Source organism: Callithrix jacchus, chromosome 3 (genome assembly GCF_049354715.1).
Source record: "Callithrix jacchus isolate 240 chromosome 3, calJac240_pri, whole genome shotgun sequence".
Classification (NCBI taxonomy): Eukaryota; Metazoa; Chordata; class Mammalia; order Primates; family Cebidae; genus Callithrix; species Callithrix jacchus.
The window spans coordinates 61353406-61366481 of record NC_133504.1 but is presented as its reverse complement, the minus strand read 5'-3'; the positions used below and the strand labels follow the sequence as shown (position 1 = coordinate 61366481).

At 43.7% G+C, this 13076-nt stretch overlaps 1 long non-coding RNA gene across 1 annotated transcript; it reads right to left on the bottom strand.

Annotated features, from left to right (window-relative positions):
- Positions 1–6475: 6475 nt before the first annotated feature.
- LOC144581926 (uncharacterized) lies at positions 6476–9746 on the bottom strand. Its single transcript, XR_013533376.1, has 2 exons — positions 9497–9746; positions 6476–7521 (listed from the first exon to the last, which is right to left on the bottom strand). It is a non-coding gene; the product is annotated as an uncharacterized LOC144581926 (long non-coding RNA).
- Positions 9747–13076: the final 3330 nt, after the last annotated feature.

Here is a 13076-nt window from a genome sequence, read left to right as displayed (position 1 = left end):
CTTGAATATTTGATACTTACTCTTAAGGTAAAAAATATGCCAAAGGACCCATGTCTCTGAAAGGAATATTAAAATTTTTAAAGTCATTTTAACACATCCTGGAGGAAACTGATTTATTTTTTAAAATAACAAAGATATTCTTTATTAAATTTAGTCAAATATTATATTGACCACATTAAGAGTAATACTGAGATATTATCATTATATGATATGCTTTGAATTTTTATTCTGCGATGGCTTATGTGTGGTCAATTTATTTGAATTTTTCATTTTAGTTGAATGTAGAATCTATTTTATTATATAATACTTTAGTTTGAATTTTAATGCTGATACAATGAACTACAAGATATTTTCCAAATATATATTCATATGTAGTATAATATTAACATATTATTTTAACTAAAAAATTGAAAATACGATTGTATATGCTAACAACGTCACCTTCTGATTTTTTCTTCCCTATATTGTCATTCTTTTTGACCATTACAATTGGCATCAGTAGTCTTTGTTTCATACGTCTCTATCTTTTTGCCTCCCCTGTATATTTGTGTATTCTTGGTGATGCATTTGCATGATTTACAATTTTAAGATGCCATTGACTATGATCACATTTCTCTGAAGTTATTGTTGTTTCCATCTCACTGTAATGCCAACCTTTGGAATTGATTTACCTGCTAGGAAGCCCCTAAGGTGTAACAAACACTTCCTTGAAAAGAATTAAATGCAGAATAATAGCAGTGAATGCTACTGTGCAGTCTAACAAATCCTTAGTTTGAGAATTTAATGAGGCTTCTGTAACTTTCAAAGTTTTAAGTGACAGGAAGATACATAGAGGGCAAAATTATATTCATTAAGTGTCCATACAACATTTAAAGCATTTCTAAATTGTAAAATGTTTAATTATTCTATAGTAAAATTAGTACAGTTAAGCATCTTTCTTAATTTATTAGATGGGAAAAGTTGGCTTGATATTGTACATTAAACTTATCAGATGGCCTATCCTATTTTGTCTTGAAAGTTTTAATCCAATGTTACTGATTCCTTTTTGTTATGAGTCTGTTCAAGATGTTGTACTTACTGCAGTTGATATGGATATTACAGATGCACTTCAGTATAGAATTATATATGACACTCTAAAGAAGTACAGCACATACATTTGCTACCTTTCATGGATGGAATATTCCAATATGCAGAAATGAAAATTAAAATGAAAAATTTTGGGTATTGTGACTTCATTGATACTGACTATATTTATGGAGTTTTGTGGCTCTATGTGATTGCAGTGTGAAAGAATGAAAAGTAATCATTCCTGAAAAAATGATGAGTGTATATATGATTGTCTGTCTCTTTGAGCTGGTGTGTACAATATGGATAAGACACTAAAATATTAAAAAGAAACCCTCCCATGGTCTGGAGTCAATGATAGATACAATGTTTTGATATTTGGAAAAAAAATTGATTTCAGAGACATTATCAAGATGCTAAATTGAAGAAGTGAAAAGCCTGGGGCAGGAAAGCAATGTAGGTAGTTAAGGCATTCATTAACTAGCTAATCTACTGGAATCCCAGAATGTCATTTACTCTACAATAGAATAAGGCTGGTTCCTCAGTTTAACTGCTGAGCCTGAGCAACTGCTGTTTTCTACCCCATGTAGGAGAGACTGATAAGCAGTGAAACTGACTACTCCTCTAGACATTTTAATATTCAGTTCACCTCTTTCACCCTTTGCCTCAGGCAGCTCACACACCTTGCATAGCCTGAGCTTTAGCAGGATTTGGAAAAAATCAACTTAGAAAAATTACAACAGTGGATATAGTCAAGGAACCTATGACTAAAAATAATCTGCATGCCACCATTGTTTGGCAATTCTGAGCTATATTGGTGCAAACTCAGAAGTTTGACATTTTGGTGTTTCTTGGGTAGCCATACGTATTGTTAATAATTTATAAGTATGCAAATTTCTCAGGCTAAATCACCTTGAATATGAAAACACAAGGTGTTTGTCTGAGTGTTTTTGTATAATAGAATTAATTGATAGTATTAGATGTTTCCATAACTGCATCCCAAACACACAAATGGAGACACATCTGGTACTGCTTCTTTGTTTTGGATGCTTGGTGGATCATCCCCTTTTAGAACACATTTCTCCAGGAGCAGGTTGTGAACTGCTGATAGTTCACATCTGACAATTCTCCAAAAGAATATCATCAGTGGAAAAGAAGCTACCTTGTTCAAGATTACCATTTCCTCCCCTTCTCTGATACTCACATCAAATGATTGGTTCATTCAGCATTTCCAAGGCTCACCTCTCATGTATCAGTTTTGAAGGGGCGTTAAACTTCTTCTATACAGTTCTCCTTTCTTTAGTCTCTTTCAAGTGTTGGTCCATAAATTCCTCTACAAGAAGGATCCAGAATGTAAAATTTCAGTTACAAAGTTTATTTCCCAGGCAACCCAAAGTTCAGAAGGTGATTGAACAAATAAGACTTGTCCTGGACAGGAGAATGTCCAAAGACAAATCCAAGTTCTATTCCTCTGTTCAGCATGCCCTTTTACTCAATCATTTCACTGAAATCATAGTCTATTTTGAGGGAGAGAGTTTGGAACTGGAATAGGACATCAAAGCATTTTCTGAAGACTGCTCTTAAGCAAACTTGGAATGAATTGTAGTTTACTGGCTGCTACATTAGGGAATTATTTTAGGGCTCCAAATTTGTTCTACCAATCACTTGATAGCAAAGCAATACATTTTTTAAACATTTTTATTTACATTTTCTTCAGTTAAGAAACTACATTTTTTGTTATCTTAACATTTTTTGTTATGACTTACAGAAAGGCCTGACCTCTCTTGTAACTGGACATGTGTTCTGTCAAGAAAGCAGTTTTTGTCCCTTCAGTTAAGAAGAATGAGAGGATTTAAGAAGACCTTCATTTCCAGGGAACCAACAAGACACTTGGAACACTTTGGCTTCTGAAAGACAATATATCATTTGGTATTTATTGAAACCTAAATACGCTGATGATACTGTTGCAGCTTTCTTACTCCTGCTGTTCAGTGAGTGGGAGAGAGTGGCACACAGCAGCTTCTTCCTTCCTGTAGTTTGGCTAGTAGGAAGGAGTGTTACAGTTCTTTTACTCCCACAATCTTCAGCTTCACAAGTGAAATCATTACAGCTCTTTTGCTCTTGCAGTTTGGTGACTTCAGTCTCTTGTCCCAAGACCAAGAAGAATAAGGACACTGGAGAGTAATGCAGAGGAGGATTTATTAAGTGACAGAAAGCATCTCAACAGTGAAAGGGGACCTACAAAAGGGTTGCCAGCAATGAGGCAAAGCACAGGTGTTTTTAAGGTCTTAAGAGGAGGAAAGCTTGGACTGAACAATGCACCAAAATATGCCATTCAGAGAGACAATGATAATGCAGAGAAGTGCAAAGAACCAATCAGGATAGGGAAAAGTCAGGGCTAATCAGGACAAAGCACATGAAATGGGACAAAGGGTATGCCAAAGGGAGAGAGAAGCATGCCCCAAAAGAATGGAATGTATACATCTGGGTTAATAGAATGGATGTTTTCATTTTGGGATGCAGGCTTAGTTTTCAGGCTGTTTTTGGTTTGAAGAGGTTTTACCAAGGATCAACTCTAACTGCCTGCCTAACAAGTTCCTTCCTTCCTCTTCTCTCAATACTCGTTGTTTCTGGAAATTTAGCAGCCATTGTCTCCACTTTTTCTCTTCAATGAGAGTTATGTGGATCAATGGTCCCCAACCTTTATGGTACCAAGGACCCATTTTGTGGAAGACAAATTTTCCACAGAATGAAGAGGGGTAATTCAAATGCATTACATTTATTGTTCACTTTATCTCTATTATTATTACATTGTAATATATAATGAAATAATTATACAACTCACCATGAGTAGAATCAGTGGGAGCCCTGGGCTAGTGTTCCTGCAACTAGACGGTTCCATCTGGGGATGGTGGGTTGGGGGGTGACAGATTATTAGTCTTTAGTTCCTCATAAGGAATGCGCAATCTAAATCCCTCACATGTGCAGTTCACAATAGTGTTTGCATTCCTATTAGAATCTAATGTTGCCACTGCTTTGACAGGATGTAGAGTGTAGGCAGTAGTGTGAGCAATGAGGAGCTTCTATAAATACAGATGGAGTTTCACTGGTTTGTCTGCCACTCATCTCTGGCTGTACTGCTCTGGGGTTAGAACCCCTAATGTAGAGGCTTTACCTTCTCACCTTACAAATCTTTTTCTTCAAATTCTATCTCTAAATTTCCTATTAAAACTACTCTTAAAATGTGCACAATTTTATAGTAGTTAAGAGTATGTATAAACTGTCATATAGTCATGCCTGATTTACATTCTTGTTAAGCAATTTACTAAACAATAGTTAATGTAAATTTTTGACAACTCTAAGAACCAATATGTTTCTATACATAGTAAAGTAGTAACATGAACAAGTAGCTAGGGCTGACATAAGCATTTAATTCCATAATTTATTCAAAGTTATGCTTTGTATTTGGCAAATAGTGCATAAAAAGGCAACTACAATAATAAAAAAATATGAACTTCATACATTTACTGAAATATTTTAAGATTATATGTATTATTTCTCTAAATTAGATTATTTTTGCAACCAAGGTAATATTAAAACTTGCCATAATATATCTTTAGGGAATTTAACTCTTTTAAAATTGCCTTCTTCTTTCCATAGGTCTCTTATATTCTGTCCTTCATGGAATATGTCCATTGAGGCCTCTCATACTTTTTCTCACTGCTATCTTCTCTACTCCCTCTCCTTCTGGTAGTAAAATATCCTCTTACGCCCATTTGAGACACTGTTTACACCTAGTTATGCATTTTTAATGTGTTACTTGTTATAAAGACAGATAAGAGGAGGGAGGGGACTCAAGATGGTGCTGTGAGAACAACCCAGGATCGGAGCCTGCGTTGAATTCGCAAACGGTGAGTCAGTGCTGCATTTCCAGACTGATCTTTGTTGCCCACAGAATGGGGAAACTCCCAAGTATAAAAAGACACGGGACGCCAGGCAGTAGGTCTGCCTGGCGAAGCCGGCAGCCGGGGCGGCGGCGGCCGGCCCTACCCAGCAATACCCACAGGGCGTGCTTCTCCGGGTGCCTTGTTGAACCGGCAACCTGAGACTTGAGAGGGCTGGACTTGAGACTGAACGAGACTTGCACAGTAGCCCAGCCCAGGGGATTGCAGGGACAGATCGTTTGGGATACCCAGTGGGACGAACAAAACCGCGATTTCAAACTATCCCGGGCAGACGGTCTGAGACGCTCTGTGGGGGAGGGGCGTCCACCACTACGGAGGCAACCTGCCCCAACTGATATACACGCCCACTGCTGAGGCAGCCAGCCGTTGCCGAGGCAACCCGCCCCAACTGAGATACACGCCCACTGCTGACGCAGCCAGCCGTTGCCGAGGCAACCCGTCCCTACTTAGATACACGCCCACTGCTGACGCAGCCTGCCGTTGCTGAGGCAACACGCTACAACAAAGAGACTCCGCCGCAGGGCGTGGCGGAGACCACAGCAGAGCCGGCAGGAACAGCACGAATCACACAACAGCAGGGCGGAGCCTCGGCAGCCAAACAGTGGCTAGTCTGCCTTTGAGCTGGGCAGGACACCTGATCGGACATCCAAAAATAAAGCCCAAACCCCTCAACACAGAGCATTTGAGAAAAAAAAAAAGGGTTGTTTAATGAGCTGTGTTGCAGCAGAATCAAACATGGCAGCCTAACAGCCCTGAATGAACAACAGAGTGCACAGCTCAGCAATTAAACCCCTATAAAGTACAAACTGTCTCCTCAAGCAGCTCCCTGACCCCTCTATATCCAAAAGACTGTCATTAGGCAGGCATCATCCTGGGACAAAGAGAGCAGAAAAAGAAACTGGTAGCATCCCTCGCTGTGCCACGGCTACTAGAGGTGCACCCCAGACAAGCAGGGTCTGGAGCAGACCTCAACAGTCGTACAGCGAAGAGGCTAGACTGGTAGAAGGAAAACCAAGCAACAGAAATACTTCATCATCAACATTCTGGGTGTCCACTCAGAGACCCAAACGAAAAGTCAGCAACTACGCAGACGACCAGCGGACAAATCCACAAAGATGGGAAGAAACCAGTGCAAAAAGGAGGAAAACACCCGAAACCAGAACACCTCGCCTCCTAGAAAGGACCAAGACTCCTCACCAGCAAGGGAACAAAGCTGGACGGAGAATGATTGTGACGAAATGACGGAATTAGACTTCAGAAGATGGATAATGAGAAACTTTTGTGAGCTAAAAGATCATGTATTAAATCAATGCAAAGAAACTAAGAACCTTGAAAAAGATTTGAAAAAAGATTCGAGGAAATGATAACAAGAATGGATACTGTCCGACCTACCCTCTGCGGGAAGACTGGGCTCATTGGGAAAGAAACCGGACCGCAGGCTAGAGGAAATTCCTTAAGTTCAGGCTTTATTGAGAGGAAAGAGCCTCCGGGCGGACCAGCCGGGACGAAAAGGAAAAATGGCCGCGCCGCTCAGAGGGGCAGGGTTGTTTTATAGGGGGCTGAAGGGCTGGGGGGTGGGGAAGCCAAAAGCCGAGGTGGTGGGCAACTGTTGGTCAGTTTGAACTGCTGGGCGGGAAGCTGGGCAGCGGGAGGGCTAGGGCCGGTATGTAAAGTGAGAGATAAGGGAGCCTCTTTGTGGGGGAGGGAAAGAGAGAGAGATTTTGCGGTAGGGGCAGAGTTTTCCAAACATTCCCGACTCCTTAAAGAAAAGAAAAAGAGGGGGTCAGGGGCGTCGGTTGTCTCTCTGGCTACTTCCTGCTGACAAGGGTCGACGGGGGGTTCTGAAGAGGTTTCTTTTCCTAAGGAGCCTGGAGGTTTGGGGAGAGGTCTGTTTCTTGCACTCGTTCAGGGTGGGGTTGGAGCAGCATCTGGTGGATGGTGACTCCAGTCAGTTCTTGAAAGAGCCGCTGTAGGAACTGGAGAAAGCAAGGAGCAATAAGTAAGATTAGGCAAACGGCTATTAGGGGCCCAAGCAATGGGGACAAGAGGGTATACATAGAGGAAGACCACCACGCTGTGGCTTCAGCGGAGAACTTCTGACTCTGCAGGTTAGTTTTGAGTTTCTGGAGGCTCTCGATTCGGGTTTCTACTAGGCCGGATTCATTGATGTAGTAACAGCACTCTTCTTGTAGGAAGATACAGGTCCCTCCTCGTTCAGCAGTGAGCAGGTCCAGGGCTCTTCGGTTCTGCAAGGCAACTTGGGCAACTGAGGTGATCTGTCATTGGAGTGATGCTAAAGACTCAGTAGAGTCATTAATAGCCGCTTGGAGTTGTGAGGTCAGTCGGGCTATGGCCAGGTGAGAGTGGACTAGTGCCCCTCCTCCTAATCCTGCTGCAAGTGCTGAACCAGCAAGGGAGACTCCAACGGCAATGGGTAGGAAGGCAGCTCATCGGGTGCAGCGATGGGGAGTTTGCAGCATCTGGAATTCGGCTGGGGAATATATAGTGAGTCAAGGGACTAGGGTTACCGGGAGGCATAAAAGAGATGAGGAAAGGCCAATGTAGAGAGTTTTTGTTAAGGTCTTGTTACACCCGAAAAACGTTCCTCGTGGGGCTGTTATATTAGTGGTTACCCGTATAGTTCTGTTACAGCTAGGGACGTTTTGGCCTAGGGAATGTGGGGTTTGGTAGGGGATACTTGGGGTCCCATCGATTCCCATGACTAAGACCTGGGAAGGGGTGAGATGGCCAGAATAAGAAGGAAGAGCGGAGTAGGTAGCCCCCATGTCTTGTGACCCTAGGCTCGGCAAGGGTAACCGGAGTCGGAAAGCCAGGGCCCCGCTAGTCATCTAGCAGCCCTAGTAGACTGGGGAACGGAGCTCCCTCGGAGGTCGGCTCCTGGCAAGCAGGCTCCTCCCTACTGAGGGTGACCGCCGGCTGCGTAACGCCAGTGTGTCTGTTTTGAGGAACCGGCACCCTGGGGAAGCTGGGGCAGTCTGACTTCCAGTGTCCCGGGAGCCGACAGATAGGGCAAGGCTTAGTTGGTGGCCATGGTTGTGGACAGGCTCGGGACCAGTGTCCTTCCTTTCCACATTTGAAACATGCCCCTGGAGGGGCATGGGTTTCGGCCTTGGGCTTCTGGTTCCCTGCCGGCCTTAGAGCCGCCACTAGGGCTTGGGTCTGGAGGGCAGCCTTCTGCTTCATGCGAGTTTGGCGGGCAGCCTCAGCCGCATCTTCCCTGGCATTGAATACTTTAAAGGCCATTTTTACCAGGTCTTGGATGGGAGTCTCTGGCCCCTCTTCTGCTTTCTTTAGTTTCTTTCTTATGTCGGGTGCTGACTGGGAGATAAAATGGGAGGCTAATACAGTGGCCCCATTTTGGGAGGCTGGATCTAGTCGAGTGTACCGGACTAGGGCTTCTTATGTTTGAGTGAGGTATTGGAATTCTTTAATATAGGTGGACGGGTTGGCTGAGAAGGATCCTAAACGTTTCTCAATTTGGGACAGGTCTTGGAGTGAGAAAGGAACATGGACCCTGATTAAACCTTCTGCGCCTGCTACTTCTCGGAGTGGGGCCAGGATAGTTGGCTGGTGGGAGCGGGTGTGGGCCGCCACCGGAGAGGCAAGAGGAAGTGCAGCCTCTGAGGGAGGGGGCTCGGAGGGAGTAGAGGGAGAGCGAGGCATGGCCTCTGAGGTAGGAGGTGCAGAGGGAGTGGGGGAAGGGCGTGCCGTTGATGGCGACTGGTTGCTGAGATTGGCAGGAGAGGACAGATGTTCAGGCAGATCCTCCGGTGAGGAGTAGGGAGGGGGAGAGGTAGTGGAGGAAGATTTACGGGGGGTTCGAGATAAGAGGATTTGGTAGGTGGAGCAGGAAGAACATAGGTTGGGGTGGGTACGGAGGTCCCAAAAAGCCTGGACGTAAGGAATTTCATTGTCCTTGCCCATGCGGCGACAAAAATCGTCGAGATCTCGGAGGGTGTTGAAATCAAAAGTGCCAGTCGGGGGCCAATGTGACTGGTTACTGAGTTTGTATTGGGGCCAAGCCACGTGGGACAGGAAAATAAGCTTTTTCTTTCTGAGGGTTTGGGAATATCCCAATTTGGTAAAATTTCACAGCAAGCACCCGAGGGGGGTGCTCAGAGGTATTTTGGACTCCGAATTTCCCATGGCAGGCGCAGCTACAGACTCTCCGGTGCGGATGGGCAGATGCAACGAAAAGGCGTCCCCGTTCGTTGCAAATTCCCCGGAGTACAATTAAGTACGGAAAGGGAAGCGGTCAGAGGGGCGTCCCCCGTCTGGCGGCTGTCCCTCGGAAGGCTCCTGGAGTGGGAATGGAAGACTACCTTGGCTCGGCCGAGACTAGGCAAGGAGTCCGTGCGGAACGCCGGAGAGGGAGCAACTGCACCATGCCGTAGGAAGAGGAGACGGGAAGCGGGGGAAGGCAAAGCAAGAAAAACTTGGCTTACCTTAATCGGAACGTGGAGGTGGCAGGGCCAGTGTTGGGTAGGTCGGGGAGGGGGGCCATGGCCGGGCCAACGGCCCCAGCTCCCGCCCCGGGTTTCGGCACCATTTGTCCGACCTACCCTCTGCGGGAAGACTGGGCTCATTGGGAAAGAAACCGGACCGCAGGCTAGAGGAAATTCCTTAAGTTCAGGCTTTATTGAGAGGAAAGAGCCTCCGGGCGGACCAGCCGGGACGAAAAGGAAAAATGGCCGCGCCGCTCAGAGGGGCAGGGTTGTTTTATAGGGGGCTGAAGGGCTGGGGGGTGGGGAAGCCAAAAGCCGAGGTGGTGGGCAACTGTTGGTCAGTTTGAACTGCTGGGCGGGAAGCTGGGCGGCGGGAGGGCTAGGGCCGGTATGTAAAGTGAGAGATAAGGGAGCCTCTTTGTGGGGGAGGAAAAGAGAGAGAGATTTTGCGGTAGGGGCAGAGTTTTCCAAACAGATACCTTAGAGAGGAATATGAATGAATTAAAGGAGCTGAAAAACACAATACGAGAACTTCGTGAAGCAAACGCAAGTTTCAATAGCCGAATTGACCAAGCAGAAGAAAGAATATCTGAAGTCGAAGACCAACTCAATGAAATAAAACGAGAAACCAAGATCAGAGAAAAAAGCGCAAAAAGGAATGAACAAAGTCTCCAAGAAATGTGGGACTATGTGAAAAGACCTAACCTACGTTTGATAGGTGTACCAGAAGGGGATGAAGAGAATGAATCCCAGCTGGAAAATACTCTTCAGGACATCATCCAGGAAAATTTCCCCCACCTAGCAAGACAAGCCAACACTCAATTGCAGGAAATACAGAGAACACCACAGAGATATTCCGCAAGAAGAGCAACCCCAAGGCACATAATCGTCAGATTCAACAGGGTTGAAATAAAGGAGAGAATACTAAGGGCAGCCAGAGAGAAAGGTCGGGTCACCCACAAAGGGAAGCCCATCAGACTCACAGCAGATCTCTCAGCAGAAACACTACAAGCCAGAAGAGAGTGGGGGCCAATATTCAACATTCTTAAAGAAAAGAACTTTCAACCCAGAATTTCATATCCAGCCAAACTGAGCTTCAGAAGTGAAGGAAAAATAAAATCCTTTGCGAACAAGCAAGTACTCAGAGATTTTGTCACCACCAGGCCTGCTTTACAAGAGCTCCTAAAAGAGGCACTACACATAGAAAGGATCAATCAGTACCAGCCATTCCAAAATCACACTGAATGCTAAAGAGCTTCAACATAATGAAGAATCTACAACAACTAACAGGCAAAACAGCCACTTAGAATCAAAATGGCAGTATCAAATTCACACATAACAATATTAACCCTAAATGTAAATGGACTAAATGCACCAATCAAAAGACACAGACTGGCAAATTGGATAAAAATCCAAAACCCATCAGTGTGCTGTATCCAGAAAACCCATCTCACATGCAAGGATACACAAAGGCTCAAAATAAAGGGATGGAGGAAGATTTACCAAGCTAATGGAAAGCAAAAAAAAGCAGGAGTTGCAATTCTCATCTCTGATAAAATAGACTTTAAAGCAACAAAGATCAAAAGAGACAAAGAAGGCCATTACATAATGGTAAAAGGATCGATACAACAAGAAGAGCTAACGATCCTAAACATATATGGACCCAACACAGGAGCACCCAGATACATAAGGCAAGTTCTTAATGACTTACAGAAGGACTTAGACTCCCACACAATAATAGTGGGAGACTTTAACACTCCACTGTCAATACTAGACAGATCAACCAGACAGAAAATCAACAAGGATACCCAGGGCTTGAACTCAGACCTGGAGCAAGCAAACCTGGTGGACATTTACAGAACTCTCCACCCCAAATCCACAGAATACACATTCTTCTCAGCACCACATCACACCTACTCTAAAATTGACCACATAATTGGAAGTAAAGCACTGCTCAACAAATGCAAAACAACTGAAATCATAACAAACAGCCTCTCAGACCATAGTGCAATCAAGTTAGAACTCAGAATTCAGAAACCGACCCAGAACCGCACAGCTTCATGGAAACTGAACAACTGGCTCTTGAATGTTGACTGGGTAAACAACGAAATGAAGGCAGAAATAAAGAAGTTCTTCGAAACCAATGAGAATGAAGACACAACGTGCCAGAACCTCTGGGACACATTTAAAGCAGTCTCTAGAGGAAAGTATATAGCAATAAGTGCCCATATGAGGAGAATGGAGAGATCCAAAATTGACACCCTATCGTCAAAATTGAAAGAGCTAGAGGAGCAAGATCAAAAAAACTCAAAACCAAGCAGAAGACAAGAAATTACTAAGATCAGAGCTGAGCTGAAGGAGATTGAGACACGAAAAACCCTTCAAAAAATCAATAAATCCAAGAGCTGGTTTTTTGAAAAGATCAACAAAATAGACAGACCACTAGCCAGATTGATTAAAAATAAAAGAGAGAACAACCAAATAGATGCAATAAAAAATGATAAAGGGGAAATCACCACAGATTCCACAGAAATTCAAACCATCATCAGAGAATATTACAAACAACTCTATGCGCATAAACTAGTAAACCTGGAAGAAATGGATAAATTCCTGGACTCCTGTGTCCTCCCAAGCCTAAACCAGGAGGAAGCTGAAACTATGAATAGACCAATAACAAGGTCTGAAGTTGAGGCAGCAATTAAGAGCCTACCTCACAAAAAAAGCCCAGGTCCAGATGGGTTCACAGCCGAATTCTACCAGACACACAAGGAGGAGCTGGTACCATTCCTTCTAAAACTATTTCAAACAATCCAAAAAGAGGGAATCCTTCCCAAATCATTTTATGAGACCAACATCATCCTGATACCAAAACCCGGCAGAGACCCAATGAGAAAAGAAAACTTCAGGCCAATATCCATGATAAACATAGATGCAAAAATCTTCAATAAAATATTGGCAAGCCGATTGCAACAGCAAATCAAAAAACTTATTCATCATGATCAAGTAGGATTCATCCCAGGGATGCAAGGCTGGTTCAACATACGCAAGTCTATCAACGTAATTCACCACATAAACAGAACCAAAAACAAAAACCACATGATTATCTCAATTGACGCAGAGAAGGCATTTGACAAAATTCAACAGCCCTTTATGCTAAAAACCCTCAATAAACTCGGTATCGATGGAACGTATCTCAAAGTAATAAAAGCTATTTATCACAAACCAACAGCCAATATCATACTGAATGGGCAAAAACTGGAAGCATTCCCTTTGAAATCTGGTACTAGACAAGGATGCCCTCTCTCACCACTCCTATTCAATATAGTACTGGAAGTTCTAGCCAGAGCAATCAGGCAAGAAAAAGAAATAAAGGGTATTCAAATAGGAAAGGTGGAAGCCAAATTGTCTCTATTTGCAGACGACATGATAGTATACCTAGAAGACCCCATCGCCTCAGCCCAAAAACTCCTGAAACTGATAAACAACTTCAGCAAAGTCTCAGAATATAAAATCAATGTGCAAAAATCACAAGCATTCGTCTACACCAATAACAGACTTAAAGAAAGCCAAATCAAGAGCG